The sequence below is a fragment of the Vulpes lagopus genome, chromosome 11, assembly GCF_018345385.1.
Source record: "Vulpes lagopus strain Blue_001 chromosome 11, ASM1834538v1, whole genome shotgun sequence".
Taxonomy (NCBI): domain Eukaryota; kingdom Metazoa; phylum Chordata; class Mammalia; order Carnivora; family Canidae; genus Vulpes; species Vulpes lagopus.
The window spans coordinates 44,060,754-44,083,321 of record NC_054834.1 but is presented as its reverse complement, the minus strand read 5'-3'; the positions used below and the strand labels follow the sequence as shown (position 1 = coordinate 44,083,321).

The window sequence follows — 22,568 nt, the reverse complement described above, 5'->3', positions numbered from 1 at the left end:
ACATCTACTGGAGTTTCCCTAAAGCTTTCACCACCAACGGTGCCATCATATTTGCCTTTAGAGATTTCAGCTCCCTAAGCTGGTACTACCTCCCTGTCTGGGCCAGAAAACCCCCAACAGGTACCATCACAAGAACCTCAGCCCTGAGATCCAGTACAGGTACAATTGGCCCCAACTGCAACCCCTAATCGGCTCTCTAAGTGTACTCTTACAATACCATCCAGCAATCACACTCCTTTCTATTTACCTAAAAGAGTTGGAAGCTTATGTCTACATAAAAACCTGCACATGGATATGTATAGCACTTTTATTTGTAATTGCCAAAATTTGGAAGCAACCCAGATGTCAGTCTGAAGATAAATGGATAAACTGTGATACATCCAGACAATGGAATATTATTCAGATCTAAAAAGAAATGAGCTATCAAGCCATGGAAAGACATGAAGAAAACTAAAATGCATATTACTAAGTGAAAGAAGACAATCTAAAAAGGTTATGTACTGTATGGTTCCAACTATATGACATTCTGGAAAAGACAAAACTATGAAGACAGTAACAAGATCAGTAGTTGCCAGGAGTTTCGTGAGGGCAGGAGGAATTAATAGGAAGAGTACAAAGGATTTTTAAGGCAGTGAAAATATTCTGTATGATACAATAATGATGGATACATGTAATTATACAAATTTTCCAAATCCACAGAATGTACAGCACCATTAGTGAACCAAAATGTGTACAATAGATTTCAGTGATTATCATGTGTCAAATGTATCACTCTGGGGGACGTTGATAATGGGGGTGATGCCCCTGTAGGGCAGAGAGTATATGACAATCATCATGTCTTCCACTTGATTATGTTGTGAACCTAAAACTGCTCTAAAAAATAAAGTCTTGAGGATCCCTGGGTGACTCAGCAGTTTAGTGTCTGCCTTTGGCCCAAGGTGTGATCCTGGAGTCCCAGGATTGAGTCCCACATTGGGCTCCCTGCATGGAGCCTGCATCTCCCTCTGCCTGTGTCTGTGCCTCTTCGTCTCTCTCTCTCTCTCTGTGTGTGTGTGTGTGTGTGTCTCTCATGAATAAATAAATAAATAATCTTAAAAAAAATAAAGTCTTAATAAAAAACAAATGGGCAAAGGACCTAAAAAGACACTCCTCAAAGGAAGAAATTCAAATAACTAACAAGTACATGTAAAGGTGCTCCACATCTCTTCATCAGAGAAAATGCAAACTAAAGTCACATTGAGAGACCACCTCATACCAGTTAGGATGGCTCTTATCAAAATGGAAAAAGTTATCAAACATTGACAAGGATGTGGAGAAAAGGGAACCCTTATACACCAGTGGTGTAAATTGGTACAGCCATTATGGGAAACAGTATGGAGATTCTGCAAAAAAAATAAAACTAGAAATACCATATGATCCAGCAACTCCACCTTTTTATTTTTTAAGAGAGAGAGAGAGAGCTTCCATGTACAAGCACATGAGCAGGGGAAGGGGGTAACAGGGAGGCAAAGGGGAAGGAGAGAGAATCTTAAGCAGCTCCATGCTTAGCAAGTAGCCTGACCCAGATCTTGATTTCACAACCTGAAGATCATGACATGAGCTGAAACCAAGAGTCAGACATTTAACTCAGTGAGCCACCTAGGCGCCCCCAGGAACTCCATTTCTGGGTATAAATCCAAAATAATTGATATTTGTATCTTGAAAAGATATCTGCACCCCTGTGGTCACTGTAGTATTATTCACAATAGCCAAGTATAGAAACAACCAAATGTCCATCAATGGATGAATGACTAAAATGTGAGATATGTATACATATATGTGTGTACATATGTATCACCTGCTTTTCAAAAGCTTGTGTTACATCACAAAGGTCTTTCAGTTTTACCAGAGATCTATGTTAGTACCTGTTTTCACTAACTTAAATCTAAAAACCATTTTCACTTTCATAAAAAAGGCAAAAAGTGAAAATAGCATTAGCCTAAGAGAGGTTACTTTTAGGGTCTGGGAAATGTGCAAATATTTTTCCATAAAAATTAATGGTATTTGTTTCTAATACTTTACGCTATTTTGGCTTATGAAAGTTTTCATAGGAACACTCTACTTTTAGTAGCAGGGGAAACTTGTATATCGAATAGAATATTATTCAGGATGTAAAAAAACAAAGAAATCCTGCCATTTGTAAGAACAGGGATGGAACTGGAGGATATAATGCTGAGTGAAATAAGCAAGGCACTGAAAGAAATACTGCATGATCTCACTTTGCAGAATATAAAATAGTCAAATTCATAGAAGCAAAGTAGAATAGTAGTTGACAGGGGCTGGCCAAAGGTTACAAAGTTTCAGTTAGGCAAGCTAAACAAGTTATAGAGATGTAAAAATATACAGCATGGAGGATAGAGAGAACCAGCTTTTACTTGAAATTTATAAAGATGATCTTAAATTTTCTTGACGCATACACACAAAATAGTAAATATGTAAAGGTGATAGATATGCTAATTAGCTTGATTGTGGTGATGTTTTCACAATGTATACATAGATCAAAACATCAAGTTGTACATCTTAAATATTTATAATTTATATGGCAAAGATATCTCAGTAAAGCTGTTAAAAAAAGATTCTGTTGGGTTTCAGTCATTAAAACATCCCCCCAGCAACCAAAACACCAGGTAAAATTTATGTGTATTAATGTCAGCTAACTTTTAGGGTACTCAAATTCCAAAAGGAGAATGGCAAAATAAGTGACATTATAGGTCATATATATTTTTTAAAAAATATTTAGCTACATCATCATTTCTATTAACAATTTTTGTTTCCTAACAAATGGTACATTATTAAAATGTTATAGTTAGAATTAAAGGAAGAAAATAAACAATCACCTTTAATCCCCACTCAGAGATAAAGCTTAATATCTGGAATTAAAATGCATCTGAGTTTAAAAGAGACAGAGAAAATAAATAAATAAATAAATAAATAAATAAATAAATAAATAATAAATAAGACAGAGAGATACAAAGAAACAACAAAACAAAGAGCAAAGAAGGAATTATGGCTATATGGAGAACTACAGATGACCTTCAACAAAAAAATTGTTAGCAAGCAAGATATAAGAAATAGTATAAGTATGATTTCACAAAACTGGCAAATCTAAATAATATATTGTGTTGGATGTGGGTACATCACTTTGCACTATCATTAATAGCATCTAGATTTACATTACATATGTACATTCTTATGTACATATTTCACAATAAAAAGCAATAAGGCATTTTGAAAGGAAAGAAAAGAAAAACAATCCCCTAAGATCTTTATGTGAATTGGTTTATTCTCACCTACCAATAATGATTCTATTTATCCTCTACTTGAAAGAATAGAGCACTATCAATAAGCCAAACTTCCATAAATAATATCAATAATTTTAATGAATAAGTTTGTCTTAATAGAAAATAATTCAAATTAAAAAGATATAAAGTGACTGTTAAGAGGATCTTTCTCATATATAATAATTTACGTCACTTTTTTGCTCAAATCTCCAAAGACTCTCCATTCCCTTAAAGTTCAAAACTTACAATGTCCTACAAAACCTCACATGATCTGTGTGCCTCCCATTCCCCCTCTGTGCTTTTCTTATGTACTACTCTCTCTTGTGGTCACTTCACTCCAACTGGGCCTATGCTCTTGCTGTTCCTCTGCCTTTAGTACTCTTCCTCCTGGAATTTTTATGGTTCACACCTTAAGGCCTTCGATTGATTGATTGCTTGCCACTTTGTTAGTGACGCTTCAATTTGCCAATCTATTTAAAAATGCAACCTGTTCTACGTCCCCTTCCCCTTTTCCAAATCCAGGCACTCCTCCTTACCTGTACTACTTTTTCTTTTTTATTTCTCACAAATGATATAATAGATCATGTAATAAATTTAACACACACACACACACAGATTAATTTTTAGAATTAATATGATAATTCAGTTACAAGCTGGATTTTTTCCAAAAAACTCAATCAAAATAAAATTTTTCCCTACATTCAAGCAACTCACCTTTAGGGGAAAAAAATCATAAAAATCAATATAGCCTAAAATGGCATTAGAAATACAAAATTCCTTGAAGTAAATCTAACTGAACACGTGTCAGGTATTTCCTGACCAAAGTAAACAAAAGAAAAACAAGCAAAACGGAGAGAGAGAGAGAGAGAGAGAGAGAGAGAAAGAAAGAAAGAAAAAGAAGAAAAAAGAAAGAAAGAAAGAAAGAAAGAAAGAAAGAAAGAAAGAAAGAAAGAAAACAAAAGGAAAGGCAAACCAAGAAACAGACTCAGTAACTAAGATAAGAAACTGATGGTTACTAGAGGGGAAGTGGACAGGGAATGGGTGAAATAGGTGATGGGGATTAAGGAGTGCACCTGTGATGAGCATAGGGTGATGAGCACAGGGTGATGTATGGAAATGTTAAGTTATTATACTATACACCTGAAACTAATATAAGACTGTCCATTAACTGGAATTAAAAACTTTAAAGAAAAAAGAAACTACTTTAGAAATTTAAAACAACAGCAAAAAAGGTATAAAATGACACTACAGACTGTATGCCCAAATATAAATACAAAGAAAGCAGGATATGAATAGAATATCAAAGTGAGATTCAAGATTAAAACAACTGAACTAAATTTTTTAAATATCAAATTTAAAGAGATCATTTTCTGTTAATACAAAGTTCAATCTACGGTAATTATATAATATTGAGAACATTTTACATAGCAAAAATGTATAAAAATTGTCTTTGATTATCAGATGTTGGACTTACAAAACCCATAATTATTTTTGCACTGATATCCTAAGTCCTTTTTTTTTATTTTCATCTTTCATACAGCAGTTCTCTAATGATAATTTTGAGCTATCCCAAAGTGGCATTGCCTGCCAGCCAATGCTATAGGGGTTCTAGTCCTTGCCAAGATAGCAAGTGTTGATAGGTGAGCATTTTTAATGGTACCAGTTTCTGGCAGAGATGAGAGGGCCCCCTTACTACATGTAGCATTTTCTTTTCTTTTTTTTTTTTTTTTCATGTAGCATTTTCTAATTACCTAATCAATTCCCCATGTGAACTATAAAGTAGCCATAAGAATGAACAGAGAAGCATAAAAATTATTTAGGAACAAAAATTTTAGTTGACAGACTGTTGGAATGCTTTTTTTTTAAAATCTCATGTCAACAATTTGGTAAATGCTGTTTATGACTTGAGTAAATAGTCTTAGGTCTTTATGTTTAAATAAAAATATTCTATTTACAGTAGTCATTTGGAATATAAGCAATAAATCTGTACTGTAAAATACTGAATGTGTTGGACACATTATATACTCCATCAGTTCTACCCACAGGAGTCTTCAGCTTTGTGCACTATGTACCTCACACATGGCTGTGTAAGTTGCTGTGGTCAAAGAAAGGAGGACAGAAATGGCTATGTCTCTTCCTAGCACACACTATAATAGCCAGACCATGTTTTGACAATTTATTTTCTCCCTCAACTATAGTTACTGCCAATGTTCAGATTCTAGTTGATACATTATTCTGGATTCCAGAGTGAGCACTATGATGAAACCGAGCAGAAGCCTCAGGCCAGCTCATCATACATGCATATGGCATGGGCAAGAAACACACTTAGTTGTTGTTTTAAATTTGTCAAGACAGCATAGCCTCTATTTGAATAACAAGCCAAACTTGGAAAATTGGTCCCAATTCAGACTCCTGAAGATGACTGACCCTTTCAGGCATTCTGCATTATTCAGAGTAATTGAATGAATGCCAAAATGCACTTCAATTTGTAGACAGTTTTAATTGACATGGCACCACTTAGAGTGGTTGTGACCTTTGAGAGAGGCCTAGAAAACATTCATGAAGCACTAGGGGAAATACAGACATTCACATTTTATGCTTCACTTAGTCTCTGGTTTAAAAAAAAATTACAATTTGCTGTGCCCAGAATGTAAATTCACTTTAAATGACAATGTTTTCCACTGGGCTTTCCTTAGATTTCTATCATCAAATCCTTTAATTTTTACAATTGCACTTTTATTCTTAATAAATTATTTGACCTACCATAATTAAAAATTTTAAAAATCTGGAAAGACAATAGTCTCTTGTTTTCTTGTCTACTGCAGGTGATAGAAACCATACTAAGCTATCTAAAAAGATGTGGTTTTTTGTTAAAATACTTAGTGATGAGGAGCACCTAAGAGTCTGACTCTTGGTTTCAGCTCAGGTCCTGACCTCAGGGTCATGAGATGGAGACCCGTGTTGGACTCCACACTGAGTGGGAGGCTGTGTCTCCCCCATCCCTCCCACTAATGCTCTCTCCCTTTAATAAATAAATAAATATTTTAGAAAATTAATGTTCAGTGACTAAGTTGTAAAATAATCAGATGCACGTATCTTATAGGATCAAAACAAGGTGGCTGGCTATTCTAATGAGCTAAACAAATTAGGTGGCAGCTACATCATGTATCAATTTAATAGATACTACAGTCCTCTGATTACTTGGGTGACTCAGTTTTTCTTTGTATCACTCTAACATTTCTAAAGAATGTTCCCTTTCATTTTATTCTCAGAACAAAATTCTGAAATGGCTAATTGATATGCTACTAACTAAATTTTTCCAAGAAAGACTAGATTTCTTGGCAAGAACACAGAGCTCCATATGGAGCATAAAGGCAATATTACAAATTTTAAGATTTTATTTTTAAGGAATCTCTATACCCAACATGGGGCTCAAACTCAGAGCCCCAAGATCAAGAGTCACACATTCCACCAACTGAGCCAACTAGGTGCCCCAACGTTACAGATTTCTAGTTTAGTTCTTATACAACATCCCTATTTTTCACACCTCTTCTTGAGTGCCCAATCCCATAACTGTTTTAAATTTTTTCAGACTCTCTGGTTAACAACTTGCACTTTATTTTCTTTTTTTTTTTTTCATGTGTCTGTACTTTTAATGTTGTATACATCAAATTATAGTAAAAAGATGACTATAAACAACATGCAGCCCCTCTATTTTCATGAACAGCACAACAGGTTACAGTAAACCAAGTTTATATTCCACCATCAAGTATGGGTTTCCCATTAGTTCACTTCGTGACAGGTCATTAAAAATATCTTCAAATCCAATAGTCTCATCATTATCCCTCAAAATATCCAGTGAAAAGTTTGAGCTTGGAAGAAACAGAAGACACTGAACTTTCTGCACTGACTTGAATTCCATTTGTAATTATAGTGAAGCAAACAGACCCTGAATGTTTCTTAATGTAGAAAAATTCATTTTATTTTGGTTGGGCTGAAAGTTTTTTTTTCTGATAATTCAAGAAGATGACTGGGCAAAAGTTCATTTTTCACACCTTTCGAAGAAGATCATGCTGTTCAAAAGGTCCACTTGCTGAAAGCTCAGTAACTGGAATACTGTCCTTCAGCTGAGATCCAAGTCCTCGGGCACTCATCTTCACTTGCTCTGTGAACAGCTGCTCAGCCCTATTACCATCAGCCAGCCCCACCACTCACTTCCTCATTTTCTTACATGCAGTAACTAATGAGCATCTGCAGTAAGCTTTCTTGAATATTGAAAAAAGGAAATTGTGTAGGAAATATTTGGTGGTCCAACAACCACTTGAAGTCTGACTCACAGACTCCTAGTTTTTTTTGGAAGTACAACTCTTTCAGAAATTTAACAGGTTTCATATCTACTTTATATCAATATTATCCATATGCTTATAAACACACTAAGAATCCTGTTTTTCTTTTATATAGACACTCAAACAATGATATTTCTTTGGTCTCTTGTTTTCACGTCTCTCTGAAATTAACGGTTAGGCACTTGGAATTTCTAGGCTTCAGTAGAACCACAACCTTGAATTTTTGCCCTTCAGTCATTTTATCTAATTAATAACTTTTATTTGGCCCCGTTGTCTTAACTCAAATTTTGCCTGAGGCACGATAGTCCACTGAAGATAATTAACAATAGGTATTTAAACCATATTCTCAATATGGTCTTTGACAAAAGGGTGAACTTTATTTACTAAGAGGTCACTCGAAGCTTTCTCAAGGGATTCTCTTCCAGTTGGTAGTTTAAGAAGGAGTTGCCTTTTTCAATCCCCACTGTTGAATGTTCTATATCTTGTTCATTCTTACTTGCAAATTGGCCAATTCTTTCTAATTCCATCTCCTTCTATGCTATGTTAAACACATCCAAAAGCAAACAAGATGAACAAACAATATTGTTCTTTAACCTTCCCCCCAAAGCCTGGAATTCATTTCGTACATGACCTGCCTCCTTTATTTCCAGAGATAACTATTTTACTGCATGATTTGCCAATGAATAACATGAATAAACATCAATGAAGCCTCTCATGCATACTGTCCTTCGGGTAAGCTAAGGACCTATATTTTCATTCTGTTTCAACAACACTCAAAACGTAGTATTAAGTTTTGTGTGAGTCTATGGAAGAATTTTTTTCTTAATTAATTTTTAAATAATTATTAACAATTTTGGTATATGAACATATTATATGACTTGTTTTTATTTTCTGATGATGTCTTTCATGAAGTGAAGCTTTGGTATCAGTGTGTCAATGCACTTTAACTTCATTTAGGCCAATCAGCCATTATAAATTACACAAATCTAGAAATTTGAGGACAGAACTCACAATTGCTAACAGAAATAGGCTTATGAATATACTCAGACATCAGAAGAACTTTGCTACTACAACTTTCTCTATTCACTCGACATCAATTCTTAGAAGAAGAAAAAAAATTGTTTTTGGCTTAAACAACAGAAATTTATTCTCTCAAAGTCTACAGGCAAGAAGTTCAAAATCAGTTTCACTGAACCAAAATCAAGAACCACCATCTCTCTTGAACGTTGGCAGGGTCACATTCCTATAGGAAGCTAAAGGGAAGAATCTGTTCCTTCACTCTTCCAGCTCTAATTGTTTCCCACATTCTTGGGCTGTAACCAACACACTCAAATCTCTGCCTCCATCTTCACACTTTTTCTTCTGTGTGTGCCATCTCTCTGCCCGTCTCTTTCTTTTCCCCAGCTTTATTAGAATTTTGTTAGGGATTCCACTGAATCTGTAGATTGCTTTGAGCAGTATGGACATTTTAATGTTAATTCTTCCAGTCCATGAACAGGATGTATCTTTCCATTTATGGGCATCTTCTACATTTTTTTCATCAACATTTTATAATTTTCATTATACAGGTCTATCACCTTCTGGTTAAATTTATTCCTATATACATTATTTGTTTTGATGCTATTATAAATGGGACTGTTTTCTTAATTACTTTATCAGTTCATTGTTAGTGAACAGAAACACAACAGATCTTATATGTTAACTTATATCATGAAACTTTACTGAATTCATTCATTAGTATAATTTTTAAATAATCTTTAGATTTTCTTTATATAAAGTCATGTCATCTGTAAACAAGACAGTTTTACTTCTTCCTATATGATTTTCATGCCTTTTATTTCTTTCTCTTGTCTAACTGCGATGGCTAGGACTTCCAGTACTAAGTTCAACATAAGTGACAACCGTGGGCACCCTCATATTGTCCCTGATTTTAGAGGAAGAAATTTTTGCTTTGCACCACTGAGAATGATGTAAGCTACAAGTCTATAATATGTGGCCTTTATTACATTGAGGTGCATACCTCCTATTCCTAATTTCTTTTGAGCCTATCATGAAAGGATGTTGGATTTTGTCTATGCTATTTTGGTATCTATTGAAATAACCAAATGATTTTTATCTTTCATCCTATTAATGTGATGTATCACTTTTGTTGATTTGCATTATGTTGAACCATCCTTCTAATCCAGGGATAAATCCCATTTGATTGCAGTATATGATCCTTTTAATAATCTGTTGAATTTGGTTGCCAATACTTTGTTGAGGATTTTTGTATCTATGTTCATCAAGGATATGGGCCTCTAATTTTTTTTTCTTGTAGCATCCTTATCTGGCTTTGATAAACAGGGTAATGCTGGACTTGTAAAATGAGTTGGCAAGCAATTCTTCCTCTTCAATTTTTTGGAAGAGGTTGAGAAAGATTGGTATTAAGTCTTCCTTAAATGTTTGATAGCATTCACCAGTGACAGCATCTGATCCTGGACTTTTCTTTGTTGGGAGATTTTTTATTTTATTTTTATTTTTTTATTTATTTATGATAGTCACAGAGAGAGAGAGAGAGAGGCAGAGACACAGGCTGAGGAAGAAGCAGGCTCCATGCACCGGGAGCCTGATGTGGAATTCGATCCCGGGTCTCCAGGATCGCGCCCTGGGCCAAAGGCAGGCGCCAAACCATTGCGCCACCCAGGGATCCCCCTGTTGGGAGATTTTTGATTACCAATTCAATCTCCTTACTTGTTATTAGACTTCCAGATTTTCTATTCCTTTATGATTCAGTCTTGGAAGATTATGTGTTTCTAATGATTTATTCATTTCTTCTAGGTTATTCCAACTGTTAACATGTAATTGCCCATAGTAGTCTCTTATGATACACTGTATTTCTTTGCTATCAGTATAATGTCTCTTCTTTCAATTATATTTATTGAATCCCATCCCTTTTGTTTCTTGTATAGTTCAGCCAGAAGTTCATCAGATTTTTATATTTTTAAAAAACTCTTATTTCACTGATCTTTTGTGTTGTTTTTTTCTGGTCTCTATTTCATTTATTTCTGCTCTAATCTGTTCTTTTACTTTCCTTCACATAACTTTGGCTAGGCTTATTCTTTTTTCTAATTCCATGAGGTATAAAACTAGACAGTTTATTTGAGATCTTTCTCTTAGTTGAATAGGCCCAATACTATAAACTTTCCTCTTAGAACTACTTTCCCCATTCCTACATTTTGATATGCTGTGTTTTCATTTTCATTTGTTTCAAGACACTTATATTTTGCTGATCTCTTTGAAGCATGATCTTCTTTGGCTCATTGACTATCCAGGTATGTATTGTTTAACTTCCACATATTTGTGAATTTTCTAGTTCCTTCCTGTTACAGATTTCTAGTCAGCCATTATAGTCAGAAAAAGTACTTGTTTATAGGTAATGATTTATACTGCCATTATTTTCTGGCTGTTCAATATATTTCTTTATTTCTGTCTTCTTCTTGTGATTTCCTTGTGATTTGATGATTTTCTTTAGTGGTATGTTTTTGTCTTTCTTTCAGGTCAGCTACTATAGATTTTTGCTTTGGGATTGTCATGAAGCTTACATAAAACATGTTATAACAGTTCAAGTTGATATTTTGGCCACATACAAAAACTCTACCCTTTCACCTTCTCCCTAATTTTTTATATCAAAATTTGCATCTTTTTATAATATATAACCATTAAAAAGTTATTATAGCTACAGTTATTTTTAAGACTTTGGCCTTTGAACCCTATACTACAGTTAAATGTGATTTACATACCAAAGTGTGTATGCTTTACGTTTACCACTTACCTTTACACTTCCATATGTTTTTACATACATTCATTGTATTCTTCAATTCTAGAATTTGTTTTAATAATTTCTATATTTGTTGAACCTCTCATTTTGTTCAGACAACAAAATCTGGAAAATAGTATATCTATGTTCTCTTAGAGCTCTTTAGCTTCTTCAAAACAATTATTTTTAATTCTTTATAAGGCAGATATCTCCATTTCTTTGGGATTAGTCACTGGAAAATTGTGTTCCGTTGGTGGTATCAAATTTCCTTGATTTTTAGTATAACTTGAAGTTTTGCATTACTGTCTTTGCATTTGAAAAAGCAGTCACCTCCTCCAGTCTTGACAGAATAGCTTCAGGAGAGAAATATCTTCTTCACCAGGCAGCCCAACTAGGGGCTCTGAGGCTTTCTCAGGCCTTGTTTATGGATGTGCCTGCTCCATACTTCTTCTTCCCCCTTGCAGGGGAATTCTTAAGATTGCATGCCTTCTCCCAATCCTGCAAAGCCAGGCTAAGTATTGAGAGCCTCCTATTTGTTTTCCTCTAGTTTTTGTGTTTTCTCCCAAGCCTATAAATTTGGGTAGGCCTCTGCACATGTACACAATACATCTGCAAAGGTTTTCTCTTACAGTCTGTGAGATGCATGGGGAGTCAGCCGTGAGGTAGGACTGGATAAAGCACATGGAACATTGGGGGTGCCCATGGGCCACTTGAGGGTTTCACAAGAAAGGTGTCCCAAACAACTCATGGGAACACTTCTTGATGGAGACTGTAACACTTCCACCATCCCCTAATGAGTTCCAAAGTTCTGGTTACTATGTTCCCAGCCCCTCCCAACCTCTCAGCTTTGCTGATCATCCAAGTTTTCTTGGTGAGGAGAGAAAGAAGTGGGCCTCTTGGTGAGAGCTCTGCACTTCTGGGGAAAGCGGGTGCTCATTCACTGTGCTCTCAATTTCCTCTGAAGGAGAAACCATAGGTTAAGGGGGTATCTTGGCACTGAGCTCAGCTGTCTCAGGAGGAATGATGCAGATAAATACAACTATTCTTAGACTCCTTAAGGTGTCTTTTCTTTGGATTTTGCTCCAAAACTGTGCTATGACTTCTCTGCTAGACTCTCGGACTCCCACAAAAGTACTCTTGTCTATAAGTGGTTGACAAAATCAATGTCTGTGGTGGGATAACAGTGGAAAACTCCTATTCTACCACCTTGCTACATCACTAAAAAATACCTATTATAAAAAATTTAGAACACTCAGAAGCACATATATCACAGGTATAATAGCAATGGCTTTATAATTCAATAGCATTAATGTAACTGATTTTTATAAGCTCTCATTTTTAATATCACATAATGATGAATTATGTTTAAAAAATTAAATGTAGTCTTTATTTGCCAGTTTCTAATTCCTTATTTCTTTAAACTGTATTAAATAGAAGTACTTCAAAAACTGTGACAGACATCACAATCAATATTTAGACATTATCCAGTTCCTATCATGCACTGTTGTCTCATTAACAGGCAACTTCATTAGAGGCTTTGGAAATCAAATATCTGGGATCGAACTTGCCAAGGAACCTGCTATAAGACTCAGAAATAATAATTGGAGGAAAGGTACCATATAAATAAATGCTGAATAATAAAATCATAGTGGCATTTTTATGTATAAAATCTGATATCAGGTTGAATAAGAGGGCAGCATTAAATAAATGACTCCATAATTAATCATTGAAATTCACACAATCTTTCAAAAATAACAATTTAGTTTCCCAGTGATAGTCACCTTCTCCAACCTTGAAATTTTCCTTTCCAAACTTCCCACTAAATCCTCAGAGTACTTGAGACAGTCTTTAAGCCATATTGATTTAATTCTAACAGAAATCACTTTCCTTTCTCTTTAACTCTTTATTGGAATAATCATCTACCCGAAATATATACAACCTGTGAAAAATTTATGTAATAAATATAATTATTTTCAGGTGCATTTCATGATAGTCTATAAAATATTTAGTGAATAAGCAATACATTTAAATATTTGAATCCCAAAGAACCATTAGAAAGCAATATTTATCACCAAAATAAACAGTTGAAAATAGAGTATGCTAAAAAAATATGAAAGCCATATATTGTATTTGAAGCATTTTTTTAAGTCCTTTGCTTAAAGTCAGGGGGAAAAACACTTTAAGAAGAGAATATTTCATTCTTATTTCTGTACTTTCAAATGATTAATTTGGATGGATGACTTGCTTTCCGTTCTGTTTTGACTACAGGTGGAAGAACTCACATTTTACAATGGCTAGATAAGAGTGTTTAAACTTAATAGCTTCAAAAAAACTTGAAATTGTCAAATTCAAAGGTATATTGGCATAATGTTAAATGTTTAAAATATTTTTAAATATAGAATTTCATAGAAAAAAATCAAAGCCATATAAATCCATTAAAGCAGGAAAAATTTAGGAGAGAGAGAAGGGACAAGAGAGAAAGTGTAAAAGTATAAGAAAGGAGCCAAGGAAGGAGGGTGGGGTGAAGGAAGAGAGACAGGAGGGCAAGGAAAGAGAAGTAGCCTGGATGGCAGAATGGAGAAGAAAGGAGTGAAAAGGAGGTAGCTCACTGGGATGACCTGAGCACTATCCACTGAAGAGGTAATTATGTGACATGGATGGAACTGGAAGGTATTATGCTGAAGTGAAATAAGTCAATCGGAGAAGGACAAACATTATATGGTCTCATTCATTTGGGGAATATAAAAAATAGTGAAAGAGAATAAAGGGGAAAGGAGAAAAAATGAGTGGGAAATATCAGGGAGGGAGACAGAACATGAGAGACTCCTAACTCTGGGAAATGAACTAGGGGTGGTGGAAGGGGAGGTGGGCGGGGGGTGGAGGTGACTGGGTGATGGGCACTGAGGGGGGCACTTAATGGGATGAGCACTGGGTGTTATTCTATATGTCGGCAAATTGAACACTAATAAAAAATAAATTTATAAAAATAAATAAATAAATAAATAAATAAATAAATAAAATAGAACTAAAAAAATAAAGTCTCTTCCTATTATTAAAAAAATAAATAAAAATAAAAATATATCATAACTGTGATATACATCAAGTAAGAGTTTCAATCTTCTTAGCATAAAATTAAAAATCTCATAATTATCTATCTGACTCCTGCTCATTTTTTGCCCTCAACTCTTAGCACTTTCCAATATAAACCTTCAACTCTAAATATACCCAGTTAGCCTCAACTGATGACTCTCCCAACCTTTCTCAGACCACTGCACGCATGCTGTTTGGTCTTTCCTTTTTTTTCTCCCTCTCTCCCTTTTTCATAATCCCTTTTCTAAACTCCTAGACCTAACAATTATTCTCCAGTGTTCACCTCTCTGTTAAGTGTTCCTTGATCTATCCCTGCTATTCGGGAAATGTTGTGTCCCTCCTCAATGCCCACTTAGCAACTTGTAAAAACCACTATTCCAGCCATCTAACACTCAATTGTACTGTACAGATATGAGCTTCATGAGTACTAGAACTAAGCCTTAATCATAACCATACCCTCTGTGAGGGATACACTACTAAATTCTTAAAAAGTAAGAAATGTTTATCATGGTGAATTAATAGACATTATGAGACTGAGTGAATGAACAACTCCAATTACAAATTAGATTCCCTTTTAAAGAAAGTCATATAAATTAATTATGCAATTCATCTATATTGGTCAAATTTGCTTGATATTTTCTAACGCTTCCTTAAAGTTTGTTGATTATAGACCAAGACTAACATTTAATTATTGCAAAATGAACTTTTCATAAAGTAGCTTGAATGCTGTGAATAAGAAGTCTACAGAGGGTTCACAAAGTTCAAAAACATGCCAATTTTGTACAAAATAAAGTCTGTGGAGCTGAGGGTGCCGTTGCTGCTGAGCTTGCAGGAGCTTTTGGTAATTAATCTGAGCTTTGGGGAATATCCAATGTTGGCAAACATGTTTTAAATTTTAAATCTGTTGTTTGAAGGGGCATTCCTGAGTAGAGGTCATGCTATGGGGAAAAAAAAGATGTTGAAGCTTAACTTGCACTTTTTATTTGGTCAGATGGGCACAATAAACATTTGTGGAACTATCGTTTGATTTCAAATAAAGCTTGCTTGAGGGCTCCAGTGAATACAATATAAAGTATTTCTTTACAATCATTTGATTATGCATGAGTTAGCTAGCAGCTATAAATTAATTTTTAAATTTCTTATATTGGATATTACTTGGTTTTATAATATTAATCTGGAGTTCAATGTATGTAAAGGATTTATTTGGCACCATCTGAGTTAAAAATGCCAATCTATCTGTGGATATTAACTGGGAAGCTACATAACACTTTCTATATAATAGGATCACATAGAACCAAACCAACCAAACACAGGACGGGAAGTAATATGCAAAACACATGTTATATGGAAATGAGCTGAAATACATTCAACTGGGCACATCAAAACCAGGATGTTGGAAAACATCTGGAGAGATTTCAGAGAGGCACAGCAAAATGACTTTATGAGGAATGAGTGATTTATAAATTAGGTTAAACTCTTTATGTATGGCTTAAGTGAAAGCTAAAAATTATGATCACCTATTACAAATACTTGAGAAATATAAATAGCAACAAGACAACATTTTATGGGCATAAAATGTAAAGCATTTAAAGATAAAGCAACTGAACTTTAGCAAAAACTAGGAAAAACTAGACCAAATAACAATCCTTCAATACAACTTTATAAAAATTTCTGAGCAGAATAATGTGATTCTAACACTAGAAAGATTAATACATAATTCTAGTTTAATAGAGAATGGAAAAATTACAGCTGCTTATTTTTGGAAAAGACTTGGAAGGTTACCTTTTCAATGTCATATCCACTGCTTAGTATGTTTGCAAACAGAGCTTGAAAATCTCCAAAGATAAAAAAGATAATCTGCATATTATACTCACTGGGAGGTGGGGACTCTACTTACTACCACTATTCTAGTGCTAGCAATAACATTAAAATAGATATATAAATAAATTATCACAATAGAATGAGCAAACACCCACTTGCCCTTCAGGAGGTGAGACTTCTTCCTGGCACCACTACACTATGTCACTCCGTATCTGCCAAAAACACACACAGAGAAAATTAAGAGTTCTTTGCCTCTTCATAAATGGCTCTGTGCTTATTTTACCATAGCACTTTCCACACTGTTTTGTAATGTTCAATTGCTTCATTAGTGTACCCTTCCAAACACAAGCAGTTTATTGTGTTTTCAACACTTTATTTGTAGTATATGACACAAAGCCTGGCAAACCATTAATTACTCAATAAATGTTTAAGACTCCAAATATGGGAGTTTGGAAAGCTGAACTCATTGGAAACTACAATATTTAGGAAAAACATTAAGGAAATATTAGGGCTTGCACAGATTCATAAGTACCCTTAGATTTTAGATAATTAGAAGTGAATGAAGGCACTCAACATGAAGAAATAATTTAAAAAATGGTCAGATGTCTGGACTTTCTATGGAATTTTCCATCTTTAGCTATCACTGGTATGGATAACTATTTATACTTTGGATATTAACCTTTAAAAAACTATATAAGTATATATAAAGTACAGCATAGGAAATATAGTCACTGGTATTGTAATAGTGTTGTATGGTAACAGATGGTACTTATACTTTTGGTGAGTATAGAATATGCCTAAAATGAAAGTAACATTGTGTGTCAACTACAATAAAAAAAAAAAAGGCTATGTAAGCTAAAGAAAACTTTTTCAAAGAGTCAGAGGATTTGTTTTCCCAATTTACAATATAGTAAGCACAACTGGAAATTTGGCATGATGTTTTCCATATCTCTCCCTACCTTCCTATTAAAAATATGAATGAGAAAGATTAACATAGTAGTTGACAACTTATATAAACATAATTTATTGAATATTGTATTATTTAACTATTGTACACAGTAGGTTCTCCCCTCTTCCATACACGCACACACACACACACACACACACACACACACACACATATACCAGGAAAAAAATAAAAAGAAAAACATAATAAGACAGGTCTAAAAGGAAAACCACTGAAAGAATCTCAGTTGGGAACCTCTTATAGGTCTTGGCTATCAGATCTGCTGGGTTCTGAGCTTTCAAGAAACATTCCTATGGTTGGCCCTCACAGTACCTACTCATGTACATTCCTCAGGTATTTTTGTTGCATCTGATGTATTCTTCATAATTCCTCATTGAGAATAAAAAAAGTGTTTCAACTGTAGAATGCACATGGAAGAATATAGGTAGATCAAGAGGAAAGATCTAGAAGTCAGGTCAGGTGGGGAAGGGATTAAGAAAATTGGGAGAATAATTTTATCAATTATTGGCAATCACCATGACGCATGTTTGGGTTCAATATAAGGAAGAACTACCAATATTTAAAGCAAATCAAGATGAAATCATCTCAAAAAGTAATGAACTTCAATGATAGGAAGCTGCTCAAGCAGAAGCTAAATGACCATCTGTTAGGGATATTGTATAAAGGAGACTTTCATTGAGCAGGAGGTTATGCTAAATTATCTCTAAGGCTATTTCCAACTCCTGAGATTCTATAACTCAATGAAGTAGAGCTTGAAGAAAAACTCCAAAGAACTATTAACTAACTCTGTGTACTCAATATATATACATATATATCAGCAGTTAATTTCAAACCAACCATTAACTTCATCTAAGCATTTAATCTGTCTCAGAAATTTGAAGAAAATGGTCATAAAAAAGGAAACAGAAAAATCCCTTACCTGCATGGATGATCTACGTAAATGGTTTTTAAATTGGGCTCTTCAGATTCTTGGGAAAAGAGGGAAACCTTGGAGCTACTTTAGAGCAGCCTTTAGGCAGGAAAAACTGGAGGGCAGGAATGGGAAGCTAAGGAGGTGAGATTTTAGATCCCCCAAATTCACTATAACCAGGACAGCTAAGCCTTTATATCTTTTTATATTTTACTTCTGAGCAACAGAATATTATTTCAGAGAATTCATAGCTTAGGAATTTTGATCAGAACTAACATAGTAATTCCAATATTATACAATTCCTGGTTAAATCAGCACTGAAGAAAAAAAAACACAAATAAGGGAATATTGCAGATCCACTGAAAGTCATATAAAGAAAATAGTTCTTCCTTAGGGCCAATTTAAATATACTATTTAAGTGGCTATTTCAATAAACAATGTTTTGGTCCACTAGAATGTGTGGATCATATATTAGAAAATCAATAATTATATATTTTGTTTTGTTCATTGATATATTCCCTGAATCTAGAAAAATACTTGGTACAGAGTCAGTCAGTGATCATAAAAGTTTATTGAATTAATAGAAATGTCAGTGTTCTTCTAATTTAGGCAAATTTTAAAAATGCCACACCGAGAGCTCTGCTGTTAGTGAGAATGTAGAAATTCACAAGAAAATACCACTTCTGCCTTAATTTTGAAAGAACACTACATAATATAAAATATCTTATGTTTCTTTAAAGCCATTAAAGAATTGTGGCTACAAAGAACCCCAGAGATGGATGAGCTCTTCCTTAAAAGAGAGCCTTTAAGCATGGAGTACCAGCAACTTCCAAGGGCACATTGATAATGGGTCAGCCTTCTTTAAGAAAAATTTTTCTAGTCAAAGGAGGAACTAGTGGAATATTAATAGTTATGCATTTGCTGCTAAGGTGGATAGGAATCTGAAGGAATCCCAAATACAGAGTTTGTCCTTTCTATCCATTTTATTTCATAGAACATTTGTAGAATAACCAACATTTTTGGATTCCAAGAAAAGGCTGGACACAGGGAAATCTTACAGTTTAATCATATAAGTGGAAGCAAGCTGATCTCTCTCCTAAGATATTTGAAACCCAAGGTGAATTGATAGTCACTAATCCAACTCAGACTCAGTTCAATTCATTAGATCAAAAAAAAAAGTCAAACCTTCACTCTACTTTCTGACAAACGGAAGTTCAAGATCTTTCTGAAAGAAAATATCTGCCTCAGTCTACTATTCTTTTATACACAATTAAGAGCACACAATAAAAATTTATGGGACCAAAGAAGGAATAGAAAAGCATAATTTATAATCAAGAGGGGAAAAAAAGTTTTGTTTTGTTGAGAAAAAAAGCTGTTAACAGAAGCAGATTAAATAATGACCCAGATAATGGAGTTAGCAGGCAATTGGTATGTGTGTTTATGTATAGAGAGAATAGTTTTCAAAATAGATTTAAAAATATAAGAATCACACAACTTCTAAAACTAGAAAATAAAAAAACACCAAAAAGAAATTATAGAACTAAAAAAATGCATATTTGAAATAAAAAAATCATTGTATAAGCTTACAATAGACCAGACAGAGTGGAAGAAAAGAGTAGGGAACTCAAAGAGAGGCTAATAGAAATTATTCAAATGGAAGCAGAGGAAAACAGAACAAAACAAAACAAAAACAGAGCCTCAGAGACTTATGGAACAAGACCTATGTTTATAATGGAGCCCCAGATTTAGAGGAGAAACAGAGCATGAGGAAAATTAAAAAAAAAAAAAAAAAAAGGACTGGCCATGATTTTTCCAATTTTCCAAAATTAAAGAAATTCATTAACCCATAATATGTTCAATAAGCTAAGTGAACTCTTTGTATGATAAAGCCAAAAACAACCCATGGTCATATTACAATTTAAAAACCAAAAATAGAAGCATTGAAGAATAGCTAGGAGGGAGTCATATTGTTTGGGGTAACAAGGATAAAGTCAAAAGATAAGAAACTTACAACTTTAAAATGCTCAAAGAAAGGGCACCTGGGTGTCTCAGTAGATTAAGCCTCTGCCTTCAGCTCAGGTCATGATCCCAGGGCCCGGGATCCAGTCCCACATTGGGCTCCCTGCTCAATGGGAAGCCTGCTTCTCGCTCTGCCTCTGCCTGCCGCTTTCCCTGCTTATGTGTTCTCTGTCAAATAAATAAATATAATTTTTATATAAAATGCTGAAAGAAAAAGTTCTTCATCTTGAATTCTATACCCAATGAAAATATCCTTGAAATAAGAGAGTAATTGAAGAAATTTTCAGACAAATCAAAGCTGAGATAATTTGCTTCCAGAAAGTACTTGTTAGAAATTCTAAATATTTTTCTGTCAAAGAGAAATGATACAGGATGACAGCCCAGATGGCAAAAAACAAAGAATCAGAAAGGGAAAATAAATGGCTAACTGTAGAGTACTACTTTAAAAATTTATTTAGAAGGAGACACGGGTGGCTCAGCGGTTGAGCATCTTCCTTCTGCTCAGGGCGTGATCTCTGGGCTGCAGGATCGAGTCCCACATGCTTATGTCTCTGCCTCTCTCTCTGTGTCTCTCATGAATAAATAAATAAAAATCTTTAAAATAAAATGAAAATAAACATTTATTTAGAATAATATTGACCACATTAAGCATATATAATAATAATATATTGTGGTATGTACAACATATGCAGGAGTAAATTATATGCCAACAAAAGCTCAATCAATAGCAATGGTAGCACAGCTCAGTTTCTATATTGTGAAGGAGAATAATACTAACACAAAAGTGTTAAAAGCTACAGTAAGTACTTAATCTTCTGCATAATAACCAGGAATACAAAGACAAACAGCAAAAGAACCAATGGAGGGATAAAGTGGAATACAAACCATTCCAATAAAGCCAAAGGAAAGGAGAAAAAGAGGCATAGAGAAACAGAATAAGTGACACAAGCAGAGAACAAACAGAGACAGTGGACTTAAATGTATCATTAAGCATATTAAATATAAACAGGCTAAATAAACACTCCAATGAAAATATGGAGATCATTAGATTATAGCTATACTTGTAGGCTATTGATGAGCCATACTTCAGTCTAAGGCCCTAGATGAAAATAACAAAAAACCATACAAGTACTAATCACCCAGAAGTGTGGTATGCCTACGTAAATAACACAAAGTAAACATCAAGACAAGAGACACTGCACAGATAAAGAGGGATATTTCATAACAATACAGCAGTCAGTTAATTAGGAAGCATTTGCCTCTTTTCCTCTCAAAAGAGGAAAAGACTGTCCTGGACTGTCCCACATCACATTTTTATTTTGAGCTTCAGGGTTGCTTCAATCTTCAAAGAAATCTGCTACTGAATATCCAGGACCACAGCAAGAAATCAAAGATATTTTTACCTGTCTTCAAAAGTAACTTAATTCTCTATCATTTTTTTTATGTAAGAAACCATTTTTATCCAGTACTTATACTTTTTCCCAAATTAAATGTCTACTGAATTTTAAATCTCAGGATAATCTTTTGTAAATAAGGCTGATTTAAATATTAATAAGTCATTTGATATACCACTTAAATGACTAAGCCCTAGGGAGTTCAAAGATAAATAACTCCTGTCACTGAGCAGCCCACAGTTTAGCTGCAGACAAATAAGTGAGTAATTGCAATGTTTTATGAAAGGTATGCAAGGATTGCTCAGGAGAAGCTGGGGGAGTACATGCAAAACATCTAATGCATTTGAGATTCCGAGAGGAAGGGTGGTCAGGGAATACACAATGTTTGAGGGTGCCCTGTACAATGCATGGTAAGCTTCAGTACCATCAACAGCAACTAATCTTCTCTGTGTTATCCTGCAAGTAGCTTACAATTATTTTTAATTAAGTGAGGGACAAATTTAAATATCTGGTCTGAACTCAATATGCAGCAATATCATGCAAAGAGATTTTGATCAATATGAAATACAATCCACTAAAATTCTATTTAGCTTGCTAAATGTACACTGTGAATGTATACTTTATCATCCTCTGTATGACAATTTATCCTCATACCTGCAAATTACTATGAAAACCAAACTGTATAAATCATATTTATCTTGAACTACTTACATGTGCTATATTCATATTTTTCTTTTTAACTGTATCAACGGCCCTAAGAATATATTAAAAGCGATAATCAGAACAAAAAGTTTAATAGCCCACTTTCACATGTAATAGGAAAATAGTGAAACTACATTGATAGCATAAATCAGTGTATAATTCAAAAAACTCACTTCGGTCAATAAATTCAGTATCTGATGCAA

General features: G+C 34.2%; 1 pseudogene; it reads right to left on the bottom strand.

The window, feature by feature from the left end:
* Positions 1-7,056: 7,056 nt before the first annotated feature.
* LOC121501484 lies at positions 7,057-7,474 on the bottom strand (annotated as a pseudogene).
* Between the last annotated feature and the right edge of the window lie 15,094 nt (positions 7,475-22,568).